Below are 16424 nucleotides of genomic sequence, written 5' to 3'. Positions count from 1 at the left end.
AAAGTCTCTTAAAGACCCTGCTTTTCCATACTGCCACATGGGGGATTAAGTTTCAGCATGTGTTTTGGAGGGGACAAATATTTAAACCATAGCGCAAGACTATAACTACAGAAATTTTAAAAAAAATGTAAAGTTATCTTCTATAATGGAATGATATGGAATATGTAGCAACTGTTAAAAAATGGACGCTGGATTCAGAATGCCTGGATTTTCACCCCATCTCTACCATTCCTAGCCTTGAAAAAATTATTCAACTACAAAATGGGACTGCCAGCAATAGTGCCTAAAAGGTTGCAGGGAAGATTAAATGAAATAATACACCTAAAGCACTTGTCACAGTACCTGGGATGTAGTAAGTACTCACTAGAGATTATGAAGCTTTTGGTCGTGAATGACTTGAGTCATATTACTCCCCTGGTCCTGATCTTGTTCTCCTTAGGTAATTCCAGTAGGTTCCAGCCTGCATCAACTTTCTGGTGTTGGGGGGGTTTCATTTTCTTCAAGCTAATTGCCACCATGCAGGTCATTTTTCTGATGCCAATGTTGATGCAACAATTGCAAAAAATAATAGTAATAAATAATAAATATTATTGTCTGCAATTGCTCAAAGTTTAATGAAAAGAGTAAGGGTTTAGTGCCTCATCTATACACAGTTTATCAATGTATTTCTACCACTTTTAGAGTAACATTTATTTTCTCTTTCTAGATACTTTTGCACCAATATGCACAACCCAGAAACTATAGTAATTGGGGCTGCCCAATAGAAACGCTTGGAATGTTTGTGAATATCTTCTGGGGTATGCTACTGCAGAAGGAGTGATTCTTAAGTGAATAAAGTCTTGTTTGTGCTGAGGGAATCCTCTGACACTTTCCTCCATTCTTTTATGGTTATTTCCTATCTCTTGAAACAAGTATTTACTGTCTCTGGATCCATTTTCTCTAGGAGTTGAGCCTTCTAACACAGGGCTGTGTTATTTAGCTGTTTCATATTTAGTATATGTGTGTTTACTTATATTTGTTAGTGGTATTCAACCACTTACCATAATACTGGGTGGTGAAGTAAAAAAAGAAAAGCATGGCTATTCCAAATTTTAAATCTAATTGTTTGGACGTGTTTATTCATAAGAGTTTCTCTTTTAGAATCTATGCCGATTGAATTAAGTAAATGTCTTCTATGTGCTCTTGTGGAGTTTATAATAAAACACAGATGCTGTTAATGATAATAATAGGTTATATTTGTGCAGTGATTGCATGTGCCAGGTATTATTCTAAGAGCCTTGTGTATATTATCTTATTTAAATTCACAACAACCTCACACCTTTGATACCATTATTATACCAGTTTTACAGTTGAGAGAATTATGGCTCAGGGAGATTAACTAGCTTGCTTAAGGGCAGAAATAGTATGAAATAAAGCAAGTTTGACTCCAGACCCTTAACTCTTAACTGCCAAGGTGTACTCCATTCCATAATAATGGTTAACATTTAAGAGTGCTTACTATCTACCAAACACTCTTCTAAATATCATACACGTATAACTCCTTTAATCCCAACCATAGCCCTAAAAGTTATAATATTTTAATCCCAATTTTGGAGATGAGAAAAATTAGGACAGAAAAATTACATAATTCTACAAGGCTACATGATAGTAATTGGTGGATCCAGACTTTAAAGAAAATATATAAAATTTGGTAGTACAGAAGTACCTTTCAACTCCTGATTTTTTGTACATAGTGGTTTTAGGTAAGGAAGTTTCATGAGAAGCTTTCCAATTGCTTTCTCCTACCAAACTGCCAAAGGATCTCATAGAGTGGTGGAAGGGGGAACAGAAGAGGGTTTTTATCTCGGGTGTTATCTCCTATCCACATCATAAATTATCCAGGAAGATGCCACTTATTTATTACTGCCTTGCAAGCATAGGGTAGCAAGAGCAAAGTGAACCAAAGGACCTTCTTTATTAACTTTGGATCTTGAAAAGACAACTGAGTGAAAGCAACTCAATGAAGTAAAAAAGAAAAAAAAATTACATTTTTTATTAAAAAGGAAATTATTTTGGTCAATTCGGCTATTTATGCATTTATTCACAAATACTTAATGTAATCACAAAAGCATTAATTACTGAGTGCAACTACCAAATCAAACTACAAACCTATCCAAAAACAAAATGCCAAAACTTTCTTCTATAAGGATTTTAAAATGTAACAAAAAACTGTACACCAGTGACAGTCTAATTATCTTATTCTCTTCCAGTGAAGCTTTACAAGAGAGTAACATATGAACTGTGAAAGCGATTAAAGTAATTCAGCTGCTCATTCTATAAAATTGAATTATTCAAATTTCACTTGAAAGCTCTAGGAGTATAATGGCTAAGTCATATTATATCTTTAAGTACGCTTTAAAAGTGAATTTTTTTTCCTTTTCTCTGTAGTAGTGATACTTGAAAACCTAGTGAGGTTATCTATGATAGGTTTTCAGCCTTATTCAGAAAAGAAAACATGTTATTTAAGTTTTCTTTATCTGCATTTAATATTAGTATCAAAATAAGTAAATATAAATGAATTTAGAGAAAAATACATATGCACCCATGTTAATATCCATAAAATGTTTAAAACCACATCTGCATGAGCTAAAATTTTACATATTTAGAACAATATCCTAAGTAGCCATGGAAAAGTATTCAGGGATAAACGCAGCTTTAAATTTTCTAAGAAAGAGTTTAAAAAGCTAATACTGGCTACAATCACTTGTATAAATCTTCCCAGAAAGCTAAAAATAGGAATGTGTTAAACAGAATGCACAGAGACATTGAGAATAGCTTACCAAGCTTTCCTAGCTAGGAAAATGTGGCTTTCCCATACATCATTCAATAAAAAACAGATGGAGAAAAAAATTTTGCCAGAAAGAAAGGAAAGACATACATCATGTTATAATTATGAGCTTCAGATAAACAAAGGGAGGGAGAAGAATATTTTAAAACAAAAGGACAAAGTTTCTTCCATAAAAGCTATCTCTATTGAGTAGGGGAAACTAAGGATAAAATGACATCCTCTCAAAAACATAAGTGACCCTAGAATCGACACTTTGTATCATCCAGAACCCAGCCCACTTCTTTAGCTTATAATATCCCAAATCCTTTGCCACTTCTGGTACTTGTGGTTCAACGGTCTCACCCAGGCTCTGGGAATGAATCATGTGATTCAAGTTGGGGCAGTCCCTTTAGCCTCATGATCAGGTCACGGCATGTCAAAGATAGGCATGGACATGTCATCCAAACTGGTCCAATTTAGAGTAAATCCTAGGGTTTGTACAGAAACTACCTGAAAGAGATACACTCTTTTTCTTTGGAGTAAACATAGGTGACTACAGGTCTAAAGCTGCTAAAGTCATACTGACACCACATAGAATGAAAACACTATGCAGAAAAATAGACTAAAGAGATAGACAGCTGCTGATAACATGTCAGCTCCTTGATCAAACTGTTCCTGAAGCAGATGCTCTTCTGGAATTTTTAGTGAAGTCATACGAGCCAATAAACTTCCCTTTTATGCTAAGCCAATGTATCTATTGATTCTAGAAAAGTTCTTAATAATCAGACTCCACTCTCAGGAACAAAACTGAATAAACAAAACCTAGAGTCACTGCAGTTACAGAGTAGCTTCTTGATATCCATTGTCAAGAACTCTGTGAAGTAAGTGTTACTACATTCCCATTTAGCAGATGAGGTTAAATGGCTTGCCCAAGATTATACAGCTGGTATTTAGTAGCATTCAGGTCTTCTGAATTCAAATCCCATGCTTTTTCCACTTCTCCTCTTCAAATCTCAAGTAAAAGGATGATGAGGGGCTCAGTGGCATGTCAAGTGGTACAAAAAGGTAATTTAAGTGCAGTTTATCCTCCTAGAGCTTCAATTATATTCAAATATCTAAGCACAAGGTCATAAGTTAGTAATATAAATTATAAATAGGTCTGTATAATATCATTGTCTCCTGCTATGGTCTGAATGTTTATGTTCCTTCAAAATTCATATGTTAAACTCTAATCCCTAAAGGGACGGTATTAAAAGCTGAGGCCTTTAGGAAGTAATCAGATCCTGAAAGTTCCACATTCATGAGTTCCCATTAGTAACCTAATAAAAAGGCTTGAGGGAGACTGTTCTCCCTTCTGCCATGACAAGACATAGCAACAAGGTGCCATTTTGAAGCAAAGAGCAAAGAAACCAAAAAGAAGCAAAGAGCAAACTTCCCCAGAAACCAAATCTGCTGGCATCTTCATCTTGGACTTTACAGCCGTAAGAACTGTGAGAAGTAAATTTCCATTTTTATTTACCCAATCTAAGGTGTTTTATTACAGCAGCCCGAAAGAATTAAGACATACTCCTAATCCAAAAAGGTAAGAGTTCTCTTTTTTGCCATTAGGAAGCATATGAAATGCAGTAGTGTTTTGAAGCTCGAATGAAAGGACAAAATTGATTGATGATACTGTGCAGCCTCATTTATTTGCAATCAATCACTTTTTTTCACCTTTAGACACAGAAGTACTAAAGGCCCCAGGAAATAATTACAATGACTATTATAATGGCACCACATCCAGAACATTTTGAATAATGAACAGAAGCCTATAAAAGTACAGATTATTCCAAAGAGACTAAAATTTCTATTACCGTTTCAATATTATTGACCTAGGTGGTCCAGAAATTAAGATCACTCACTCATCATTGTTCAGAGAAATATTAAAAATATTTTGGCAGTACAATTTAAGCAAATGTTAGTTTTAACAATAATACAGAAAAAGTATTTTTTAATTATTGACAATGGACTTTTAATTTTATTCACTATTATTGGCAGGAGTCTAGCTTTCTTGAGCACATAGCAAGAAATAAGAGCACATCCTTATTCAAGCCACAAAGGATATAGCTCAATAGTGCCCCCCAAAGACATTCAAATCCCCAGAATCTGTGACTATTCTACCTTCTACAGCAAAAGAAACTTCACCAATGTAATTAAGTAAATTGAGATGGGTAGATTATCCTGAATTATCCAGGTGGGCCAATGTTGTTATCATAAGGGTCTTTATAAGAGGGAGACAGGAAGGTCAGTTTCAGAGATATGACAACAGAAGCAGAGGCCAAAATAATGTGAGACCACAAGCCAAGGAATGCAGGAAGACTCTAGAAAACAAAACTCTTGAGCAGGCACTTCACAACAGACATAATTCAAGGCCAATAAACACGGGAAAAGGTATTCATTTTTATTATTAATCAAGAAAATTCAAACTAAGCCATCACACATCCACTAAATGGAAAAATATTTAAAAGGCTGGTAAGAGTAAATGTTGACAAAGATGTGAAGTGAGAAGAACTTACATACAATGCTAATGGAAGTATGAACTGATGATAAAAACGTTTTGGAAAATAGATTGGCATTGAAAATGCACACATTCTATGACCCAATAATTCTATTCCTAGATAACTGTCCCATAGAAATGTGTGCATATATGCACCACGAGACATGTACAAAAAGGTTCTTAATGATATTATTTACAGTAGTCAAAACTATAAAACAACATACATGTCCATTGACAGTAGAGTGGATAAAAAATTGAGATATATTCAGATAATTAGATAATATATTTTAGTAAAACTAAATAAATGTAGTTACACAGAACAAGATGAATGAATCTCAAACACAATGTTGAACAAAGGAAGCCAGACACAAAATACACATTGTATAATTTCATTTATATAAAATTCATAAACAATCCATGAATTTGTGGACTCTCCCAATCCCCCTTCACTTCTGCCCATATATTAGCTGATTCATTTTTTAACACATCTCATTTCTTGAAAAAGCAGCCAATATCAACCAACACAAAGAACCAACACTCCATTTTTCTCCCTCTTTTCCTAGAGCTACCATTACCAAAGTACAGTTTTGTGAAATGTTCCACATCATCAAAATATGGATTACTATCTTTCCAGTATCCAATAACAGTTTCTTTGCCACCCAATAACTACTATGACAATGTCACCTTATTGAAGTTTTTGATTCAGTAACAGCACACTCTCTGTAATTAATTTCAGTATCAGATGGATAGACAAGGTTATATGCAGTAACAAACAGCCCCCAAATCTCAAGAGGTAACCAAATGAAAATTTGTCTCTTACCAACATTATCCATTCAGTATGAGTCAGTAGGGGAAACTGCTCATAATAATCTCATAGGAATCCAGGTTGATGCAGAATTCATCTCAATATATAGTTCTTTGATCACCATGACAGAGAGAAGAGGTATGTAAAGAATCACAAACTGGGCTGGGTGCAGTGACTCAGGCCTATAATCTCAGCACTTTGGAAGACCAAGGTGGGTGGATCACCTGAGGTCAGGAGTTCAAGACCAGCCTGGTCAACATGGTAAAACCCTGTCTCTATTAACAATAAAAAAAATTAGCAGGGTGTGGTGGCACACACCTGTATTCCCATCTACTCCGGAGGCTGAGGCAGGAGAATCCCTTGAACCCGGGAGGCAGAGGTTGCAGTAAACTGAGATCATGCCACTGCACTCCAGCCTGGGCAACAGAGCAAGACTGTCTCAAAAAAAAAAAAAAAAAAGAGAATCACAAACTGGATTTCAAAATTAAAACCCAAGAAAACTGATGTTTCTTTTAACATTTTGGAACTAAAATACTATACAAAAATATCACAAAATGTGAAGTCTGGAAAAACTTAGGGCATGCTAAAGTCTTTGTCCTATTAGGTAAAATCATAAAAATATGTAAAGTTAACTACATACACTAAAATGTTCTAGGCAACCACTTTAAAAAAGAAATGGAATTAGCAATTTCAAAACTTAGTAAAGATATGGGGAGAATAAAGAAAATTTAATGAAGCAAATAGATGTCAGAAAAGGAGAAAAAGAAAGGAAAACAAAATATGTACGAGAAAATGAAATAATGTTATTGATTATAAAATGAAATAAGGTCAAAAAAGCAAAACCAAATATGTCATGTAATATAATTAATATTTAAAGTACTAGATCCATTTATTAATATGAATACCCTCTCACATGACTTTTTAAAAATCTAATTATAAAAAACCATTCTAAAACCTGGGGACACTGTAGTCAGCCAGTATTCCTTACTTATGAGGTGATGCAAACTTTTATTTCTGAGGGCTATTAATTTTTGGTAATCCTGCCTAATAATGATTATTTGCTTTTATAACTGGATATGGTGGTACACACTAGTAACTCTACGATCTTCTGGGTTTTAGGCACATCCCTACCAATCCACATTAAGAAGCAGCATTTCTATATCATACTGATAATCAGGATAAATCACTACAGTAACATCCTAATGCCTTTTTGATCTCTTCTTCCATGATACAAGAAGCAGAATCATTATAGCCCTGCATCTTAGAGATAACTCCCAGAATCACATTACAAAATCAGCCTGCTAAAAGAGCTGCCACTGCTTCTGTGGACACAGTTAATCCATTCCCTAAAACAATTTTACTGGCTTTTCCTTCCAAATTCTCACAGACCTCTGAGTCGTAGGCTACTATCTCTCCACATTTATGGAAACTAAGAGAGTATTATTTGAAATGCCAAACATTAGAATGAAAACTTTAGCAAGAAGACTAAATTTTGAAACTAAATTCACTTCCAATTTCCGGTCAGGCTTGTAAGAAGCTTAAATGTCACCACTCCATTCTTTCAACAAATAAAAAGTTGAATAAACTGAGAAACAACTCTTCTTAGATCCACAAGACAACTGAGGAGGTCACAGAACAAACTGCTTCCCTTCAATTGGAGAAACCAACAGACTTAATTCAGCGAATCACAACTTGCCAGAACAGAAACCCACAAGATGAAACCTTCATAGGAAATGATCCCAGGGTAGGAATATCTGAACTGTTACTGATAAATTGCTAAAGGCACAGGATGGACAAGTCTGAGAGTTAAAAAGCTCCAGGAGATCCAATGAGATGGAGGCCCCACATTTTGTTTTATAGTTTTGACCTGCCTTGCAAGAAATGCTAAAAGAAGTCCTTCAGAGAGAAGGAAAATAACATAGGTCAGAAACTTGAACCAACATAAAGAAAAGAAAAGCACTGGAGAAAAAAAAAAATGAAGGTAAAATTAAAATTCCTCTTTTTTCTTACTTAATTGGTCTAACAGATAACAATGTGGGGCCTTCTCCCTAGTACTGTCTCTCCCAAAACATTTATCTGCCTAAGATCCAGACCCACCCCCCAAAAATTGTTTCTTCTTCCCTTCCCTGTAATACCAAAAATGTAGCCACATACGAATAGACCCTTTACAAGTTAATATCTGTTACCGGATCCATTCATTCTCTCTAGTATACCTTTATTTTCCTTCAACAGACAATATTGTCCCTCAACAGACAGTTCTCCCTCCTGTTTTCCAGGATGATATATATGCTTCTTTCATCTTGTTGAGGGGTAAACAATCACTCTGTCATTCTCCCAATGCATACATGTTAATAAATTTATATGTGTTTTCTCCAATTTATCTGCCTTTTGTGAGTATATTTTTCAGAGGGCTAAGGGGAAAGCTCTCCCCTGACTCCTACAACCCTTATGTGCAACATATGCTTTAATATGCTTACATACAACCAAAACAAATAACAACAATAATATGAAAAAAGACAGAGAGGAATTAGAATTATTTTGTTATTAGGTACCTGCACTACCTGTGAGAATGTGAGCACCACTATTACAAGGTATAATACTCATATGCTCATAGTATAGTGTTATTTGAAAGTAGACTTGGATTCGTTGTAAATTTATATTGCAAAATCTAGGGGAACCAATTAATATATACATATATATACAATTTTTTTTTGAGATGGAGTTTTGCTCTTGTTGCCGAGGCTGGAGTGCAATGGCACGATCTTGGCTCACCACAACCTCTGCCTCCAGGGTTCAAGCAATTCTCCTGCCTCAGCCTCTGGAGTAGCTGGGATTACAGGCATGTGCCACCATGCCTGGCTAATTTTGTATTTTTAGTAGAGACAGGGTTTCTCCATGTTGGTCAGGCTGGTCTCAAACTCGCGACCTCAGGTGATCTGCCCGCCTCAGCCTCCCAAAGTGCTGGGATTACAGGTGTCAGCCACCGCACCTGACCAATATTATTTTTAAGCAGTAAAACTCATATACTAAAAAAAGGAGAGAAAAAAGATCATATAAAATACTCAAAACTTGAAAATGCAGAAAAAGATTGGAAGACAAAAATAGGAACAAAGAGCTGGAGCAATAAATAGAAAACAGTAACAGATATAGTAGATATTAATCTAATTATATCAGTAATCATTTTGAATGTCATTGCTCTAAACGTATGTATTAAAAGATGGGGACTGTCAGAGTGGATCAAAAAACAAGACAAAAATATATGTTGTCTACAAGAAACTGCCTTAAATATAAACACAAATATAGACTGAAAGTAAATGGATGGAAAAAGGCATACCATGCAAACACCAATCAAAAGAAAGCAGGAGTACCTCTGTTAATTTTAGACAGAACTGCAGAGCAAGGAAAGTTGTCAGGGTTAAAGAGGGGCATTGCATAATGTAAAGGTGTCAATTCTTCAAGAAGACATAACGATCTTCAATATGTGTGCATCTAACAATAAAGTGTCAAAATAAAGAACCAAAAATTGAGAGAGCTGAAAAGAAAAATTAATAAATCTATTATAGTTGAGACTTCAACACCCTTATTTTAGAAATGGACAGATCCAGTAGGCAGAATACTGGTAAGGACATAGTTGAACCCAACACCACCATCAATCAACTGGATAAAAATGGACTTTCAGAGACTACTTCAAGCAACAGCAGAACATATATTCTTCTCAAGCTCACATAAAACATTCACAAAGATAGACCAAATTTTGGTCCACAAAACACACTTTAGCAAATTTAAAAGAATATAAATAATACTATGTCTGCTCTCAGACCACAATGGAATTGAACTAGAAATCAATAACAGTAAGATAGCTGAAAAGTCCCAGAATATGTGTAGGTTAAACAACACACTTCTAAATAACACGTAAGTCAAAAAAGAAATCTCAAAACAAATTTTAAAATATTTGGCACTAGAAGAAAACACAACTTATCAAAATTTGTGGGATGCTGCAAAAGCAGAGCTGAGAGAGAAATGTATATCACTGAATCCATATATTAGAAAAGAAGAAAAATCTAAAAGCAGTCGTCTAAGCCTCCGCCCTGGGAAACTAGAAAATTTAAATTAAGACAGCATGCGCAAGAAAAGAAATAACAAAAATTAGAGTAGAAATAAATGAAATTTAGAACAAGAAATCAATAGAAAAACATCAACAAAATCTAAAGCTGATTATTTAAAATTATCAATAAAATCAATAAAGTTCTAGCCACCATAACTAAGAAAAAAGAAAGGGTACATTACTAATATCCTAAATGAATGAAGGAACATCACCACATATTCTGTGAACATTAAAAGGATGATCAAAAAATACTATAGATCTTTACCTGCCACAGCTAAATTGTACAGAGGTGGAGGCTCAGGTGCATTCAATATTTAGCTTCATCCATAACCCACCACCATGATCGAGGAAGGCATTGCTGCTAAAGGTATAATGGACATTAATACTGCTTTACAAAAAGTGCTGAAGACTGTCCTCATCCACAGGAGCCCAGTACATGGAATTCACAGAGCTGCCAAAGCCTTAAACAAGCACCAAGTCCATCTTTGTGTGCTTGCATCCAAGTGCAATGAGCCTATGTATGTCAAGTTGGTGAACGTCCTTTCTGCTAAACACCAAATGAACATAATTAAAGTTAATGACAAGAAACTAAGAATATGGGCTGTCCTCTGCATAACTGACAAAGAGAGAAAACTTTTTAAAGTGATTGGTTGCAGTTCTGTAGTAGTTAAGGACTATGGTAAAGAAGCTCAGGCCAAGGATGACATTGAAGACTACTTCGAATGCAAGAAATGAACAAAGAAAGCTTTGGCTCACGGTTAACAAAAATATTATGAACAATTCTATGCCCACAAAATTCATAACTTAGGTAAAATGCAGCAATTTCTTGAAAGATACAATCTTCCAAAACTCACACAAAAAGAAATAGATAATCTGAATAAGTCTGTATCAATTAAAGAAATTAAAACAATTAATAATCTTTCTAAACAGAAACTAGTAGGACTAGATGGTCTCACTGCTAAAATATACCAAACTCTTAAGGAAAATATAATCTCTTTTCAGAAGATAGAAGCAGAGGAATTTCTTCCTAACTCATTCTATGTGATCAGCATTATCCTAACACCGAAACCAACAACAGTACAAGAAAAGAAACTATAAACCAATATCTCACATGAACTTAGGTGCAAAAGTCCTCAGCAGAATTTTAGCAAATAGTATCCAACAATGCATACAAAGAATTATATACTATAACCAAGTGGAATTTATCCCAGGTATGCAAGGCTTGTTCAACAATCAAAAACAAATTAATGTAATCCCTCACTTCACAAACTAAAGAATAGAAATCACATAACTATATCAACAGAGGCAAAAAGAAGCATTTGAAAAAGATCCAACATCCATTCACGATATAAATTTTCCATAAACTAGGTATAGAGGGGAACTTTCTCAACTTGCTAAAGAACGTCTATAAAAATCTACAGCTAATATGATGCTTAATGCTGAGAAATTAAAATCTTTCTCACAAAAGATCAGGAACAAGGCAAAAATGTACCTTCTCATCACTGCTGTTCAACATTATATTGGAAGTCCTGGCTAATGCAATAAAACATAAAAGGGAAATAAAAGGCATACAAATGGAAAAGGAAGAAAAAAACTGTCTTTGTTCACAAATGACATAATGATCTATGTAGAAAATCTGAATGAATCGATGAAAATCTCCTGGAACTAATATGATATTATAACAAAGCTTGCAAGATGCAAAATTAATATACAAGAGTCAGTTGCTCTTCTATATACTAGCAATGAGCAAGTGGAATTTGAAATTGAAAGCACAATACCATTTACATTAGCACTCCAAAAATGAAATATTTATGCATAAATATAACAAAATATGTATAAGATCTATATGAGGAAACCTACAAAACTGATAAAAAAAAGAAATAAAGAGAGAGCTATTCCATGCTCATGGATAGGAAGACTCACTATTGTCAAGATGTCAGGTAATCCCAATGAAAATCTCAGCAAGTTATTTTGTGGATATTGACAACATGATTCTAAAGTTTATACGAAGAAGCAAAGACCCAAATAGCTAACACATTATTGAAGGAGGAGAACAAAGTTGAAGGTCTGACACTACCCAACTTCAAGATTCACTATAAAGTGACAGTAATCAAAATGGTATGGTAATGGCAGAAGAATAGACAAATAAATCAATGGAAGAGAATCAGTAGCCCAGAAATAGACCCTCATAAATACAGTCAACTGATCTTTTACAAAGGAGCAAAGACAATAAAATGCAACAAAGATAGTCTTTTCCACAGATGATGCTGAAACAACTGGGGATAGCCACATGTTAAATAAATAAATAAATAAATAAATAAAGGCACAGATATTACATCCTTCACAAATTAACTCAAAATCAATTATAGACCTAACTGTAAATTACAAAACTATGAAACTTCTAGAAAATAACAGGAGAGATCAGTATGACCTTGGGTCTAGATACAACACCAAAGGCATGGTCCATGAAATAAAGAATCGATAAACTGGACTTCATTACAATTAAATTTTTCTACTTTGTAAAAGATAATGTCAACGGAATGAAAAGACAAGTCACAGACTGGGAGAAAATATTTGCAAAAGATGCATCTGATAAAGGACTGTTATCCAAAATATGCAAATAACTCTTAAAGCTTAAGAATTCGAAAACAAACCTGATTTAAAAATTGGCCAAAGATTTTGACACCTCACCAAAAACAGATATACAGATGGCAAATCAGCATATAAAAAAGATGCTCCATACTATCAGGGAAATGCAAATTGAAACAACTATGGGATATCAATACACACCTATTAGAATAACCAAAATCAACACTGACAACATCAAATGCTGACGAGGATGTGGATCAGCAGGAAATCTCATCCATTGCTGGTGGGAATGCAAAATGATACAGCCACTTTGAAAGATAGTTTGGTGTTTTCTTTCTTTCATTTTTTTTTTTTTTTAATTTTTTGGAGACAGAGTCTCGCTCTGTCACCCAGGCTAGAGTGCAGTGCAATCTCGGCTCACTGCAATCTCTACCTCCCGGGTTCAAGCAATTCTCCTGCCTCAGACTCCCAAGTAGCTAGGACTACAGGTGCACGCCACCAAGCACATCTAATTTTTTTGTATTTTAGTAGAGACTGGGTTTCACCATGTTGTCCAGGCTGGTCTCGAACTCCTGAGCTCAGGCAATCTGCCTGCCTCAGCCTCTCCAAGTGCTGGGATTACAGACATGAGCTGTTGTGCCCAGCCAGTGTTTTCTTATAAAACTAAACATACTCTTAATTATACAAAACAGCAATTGAACTCTTTGGTGTTTATCCAAAAAAGTTAAATACTTTTGCCCACACAAAAACCAGAACATGAATGTTTATAGTAATATTATTCATAACTGCCAAAACTTACAAGCAACCAAGATATTTTTTAGTAGGTGGATAAACTGTGGTACATCTAGACAATGGAATAGTACTGAGCACTAAAAAGAAACAAGCTATCAAGCCATGAAAAAACATGGAGGAATCTTAATTGCATATTACTAAGTGAAAAAAGCTAATCTGAAAAGGCTATATACTGTGGGATTCCAAATATATAACATTATGGAAAAGGCAAAACTATGAAAACAGTGAAAAATTAGTGGTAGCCAGTGATTAAGAGAGAGGGAGAGATGAATAGGCAGAGTACAGAGGAGTTTTAGGGCAAGGAAACTACTCTATGTGATACTATATTGGTAGATACATGTCATTATACATTTATCCAAATCCATAGAAAGTACAATACTAAGAATTAACCCTAATGTTAACTATGCACGGTGGGTGATGATGCGTCAATATAAGTTCATTAGTTGTAACAAATGTACCAGTCTGGTGGGGGATAATGATGATGGGGAAGGCTTTGCATGTGTAGGGGAAGGGAGTACATGGAAAATCTTTGCGCCTTCCTCTCAGTTTTGCTGTGAACCTAAAATCACTCTTTAAAAAACAGTCATTTTAAAAAGTATATTAAAAATAAAATCCATAAATCTAATAAAGAGAAGTAAGTATATCTAGTTTTTAAGAAGCTATAGCTACCAGTTACAGCCTTTACTCAGTATTCAAATATTCTTCATAGAAAACAGGTAAGTAAGTTGTTGGAATGTGAATAACTACACTAAAGAATATATTCTGTCCAAATGTCCATCAGTGACAGACTGGATTAAGAAAATGTGGCACATATACACCATGGAATACTATGCAGCCATAAAAAAGGATGAGTTCCTGTCCTTTGTAGGGACATAGATGCAGCTGGAAACCATCATTCTCAGCAAACTATCGCAAGAACAGAAAACCAAACACTGCATGTTCTCACTCATAGGTGGGAATTGAACAATGAGATCACCTGGACTCTGGAAGGGGAACATCACACACCGAGGCCTATTATGGGAAGGGGGAGGGGGGAGGGATGGCACTGGGAGTTACACCTGATGTAAATGATGAGTTGATGGGTGTTGATGAGTTGATGGGTGCAGCACACCAACATGGCACAAGTATACATATGTAACAAACCTGCACGTTGTGCACATGTACCCTAGAACTTAAAGTATAATTAAAAAAAAAAAAGAGCAAAGAGAAATTGAAAAAACAAACAAACAAAAAAAAAAAGAATGTATTCTGTATTCCCATGTATTTTGTTAAAGTCAAATGTCTTATTGATTAACATAGTTAATAAATTTGGCGACTCTCTTTGTCTACTCTGTTCATACCAGGTGATGACAAATTTGATTTTAAATGTATTTAGTGAGCCATTTTAGATTCTAAAGAGATAGAGTTAACAAAATTTAAGAAAAGTTGATTAAAAAATGCAATGCATTCCTATGTGTTTTATATGTCTGGGAAACTTCTAAACATATATACGGTTTAAGTAGTTGTTTTAAAAATCATATTCAAGTTCATTAGTCACATCAACTGACAATTATTATAACTGAAATGGTACATAGAAATGTCAGGTCTTTCAGCAACCATAACTGATCAAAAATATGTTGTTTCCTTCTGTACTGAATAAGGAATCAGCACACATACACACAAAATACAAAACTGGACCAAAATATTAATTTTCTTTATCAGAGTCTTAAGGAAATTCAAGACTTTTAATCACCTTTTTTCATTCTCATATTTTTCCCTAAAATACTAGCCAATTACAGTCAATGACCACTAAAAATCAAACCTGATATAGGATTCAATAGCATAGGTCTGTCCTATTTCTTAAGTCTCCTGTTGTAAAAATCAAAATCTTGCTACAATTTTTTTTATCCAGGCTTTAAAGAATTATGTGTTTCTCCCACTGCAGGCATAAATGTCAGCTGGGTCTTCCTCCATGTGTGTTCATTTTAGATCAATGACTTAGTTCCAGAACACTTTTATTGTCTCAGAGTAAGCACAATTCTCAAACGTTATGTAATCTACTAAATATTCTATAAAAGGTCACGCAGCACTGACGTGGGTAGCCAAGTTCTACAAAAAAAAAAAAAAAAAAAAAAAAAAAAAAAAAAAAAAAGATGAGGGGGGGAAAATTTGTCCCCTCTCTCAACTTGGAAACACTAGATACTATGGATGCTAGGGGCCACGCCCAGCCACTTGCAATTTGAAAATAATTTGCAACAATAGAATAGTAGTAGACAGAGAAAATACATTTCTGTGGCTCAGAATTCACTTATTATCATCTCCCTTTTGACTCCTCTATTGCTGAGAGGCGGGAGCAATGTATAAATATGTATGCATACATGAAACTGAGCACTATCATGTTCAATTACACTTTTAACAGTAAGTGATTTCTATATACAGCAAATAAAGAGGAGGTGAGTAATTCTTATCAGTACAGTTCATCTCAATTCATATCTTCCATTTATATAAATACATCCTTCTAGATGGAGGTCTGAAGCACATCAGGACCCTCTTTTCATCCAGAGCTATGGTTGTGGGTACCAGATAAAATACACCTTCAACAATCGTAAACTACTCAGCAAATTATTAAATTATTGTAATCTCAGCCCCTTCTCTGCACTTGGTACTCTCTGCCCTTGTTTCCTTCCTATTCCCTCTTACCTAGATTTTCCATTTGGAGTGGTGACTTAGTTGGTTATCTTCCTGGCTTGGGATTCACTCCTGCCGCCTAGATTCAGCTTCTATTTTTTTTTTTTTTTTTTTTTTTTTTTTT

The 16424-nt window shown here is 34.8% G+C and overlaps 1 long non-coding RNA gene and 1 pseudogene across 1 annotated transcript in view; one reads left to right on the top strand and one right to left on the bottom strand.

Annotated features, from left to right (window-relative positions):
* Positions 1 to 419: 419 nt before the first annotated feature.
* The window catches only part of LOC108516581 (uncharacterized), a 132948-nt gene continuing 116943 nt past the window's right edge, over positions 420 to 16424 (bottom strand). The window contains exon 5 of the long non-coding RNA XR_001881871.1: positions 420 to 531. This is a non-coding gene — a long non-coding RNA (uncharacterized LOC108516581). The remainder of the gene's footprint in view (positions 532 to 16424) is intronic.
* On the top strand, positions 10592 to 10987 carry LOC108516580 (40S ribosomal protein S12 pseudogene; annotated as a pseudogene).

Source organism: Rhinopithecus bieti, unplaced genomic scaffold (assembly GCF_001698545.2).
Source record: "Rhinopithecus bieti isolate Rb0 unplaced genomic scaffold, ASM169854v2 scaffold_35538, whole genome shotgun sequence".
Taxonomy (NCBI): Eukaryota; Metazoa; Chordata; class Mammalia; order Primates; family Cercopithecidae; genus Rhinopithecus; species Rhinopithecus bieti.
Note: the sequence above shows the minus strand (reverse complement) of the source record. Positions and strands in the feature narration are given on the sequence as shown.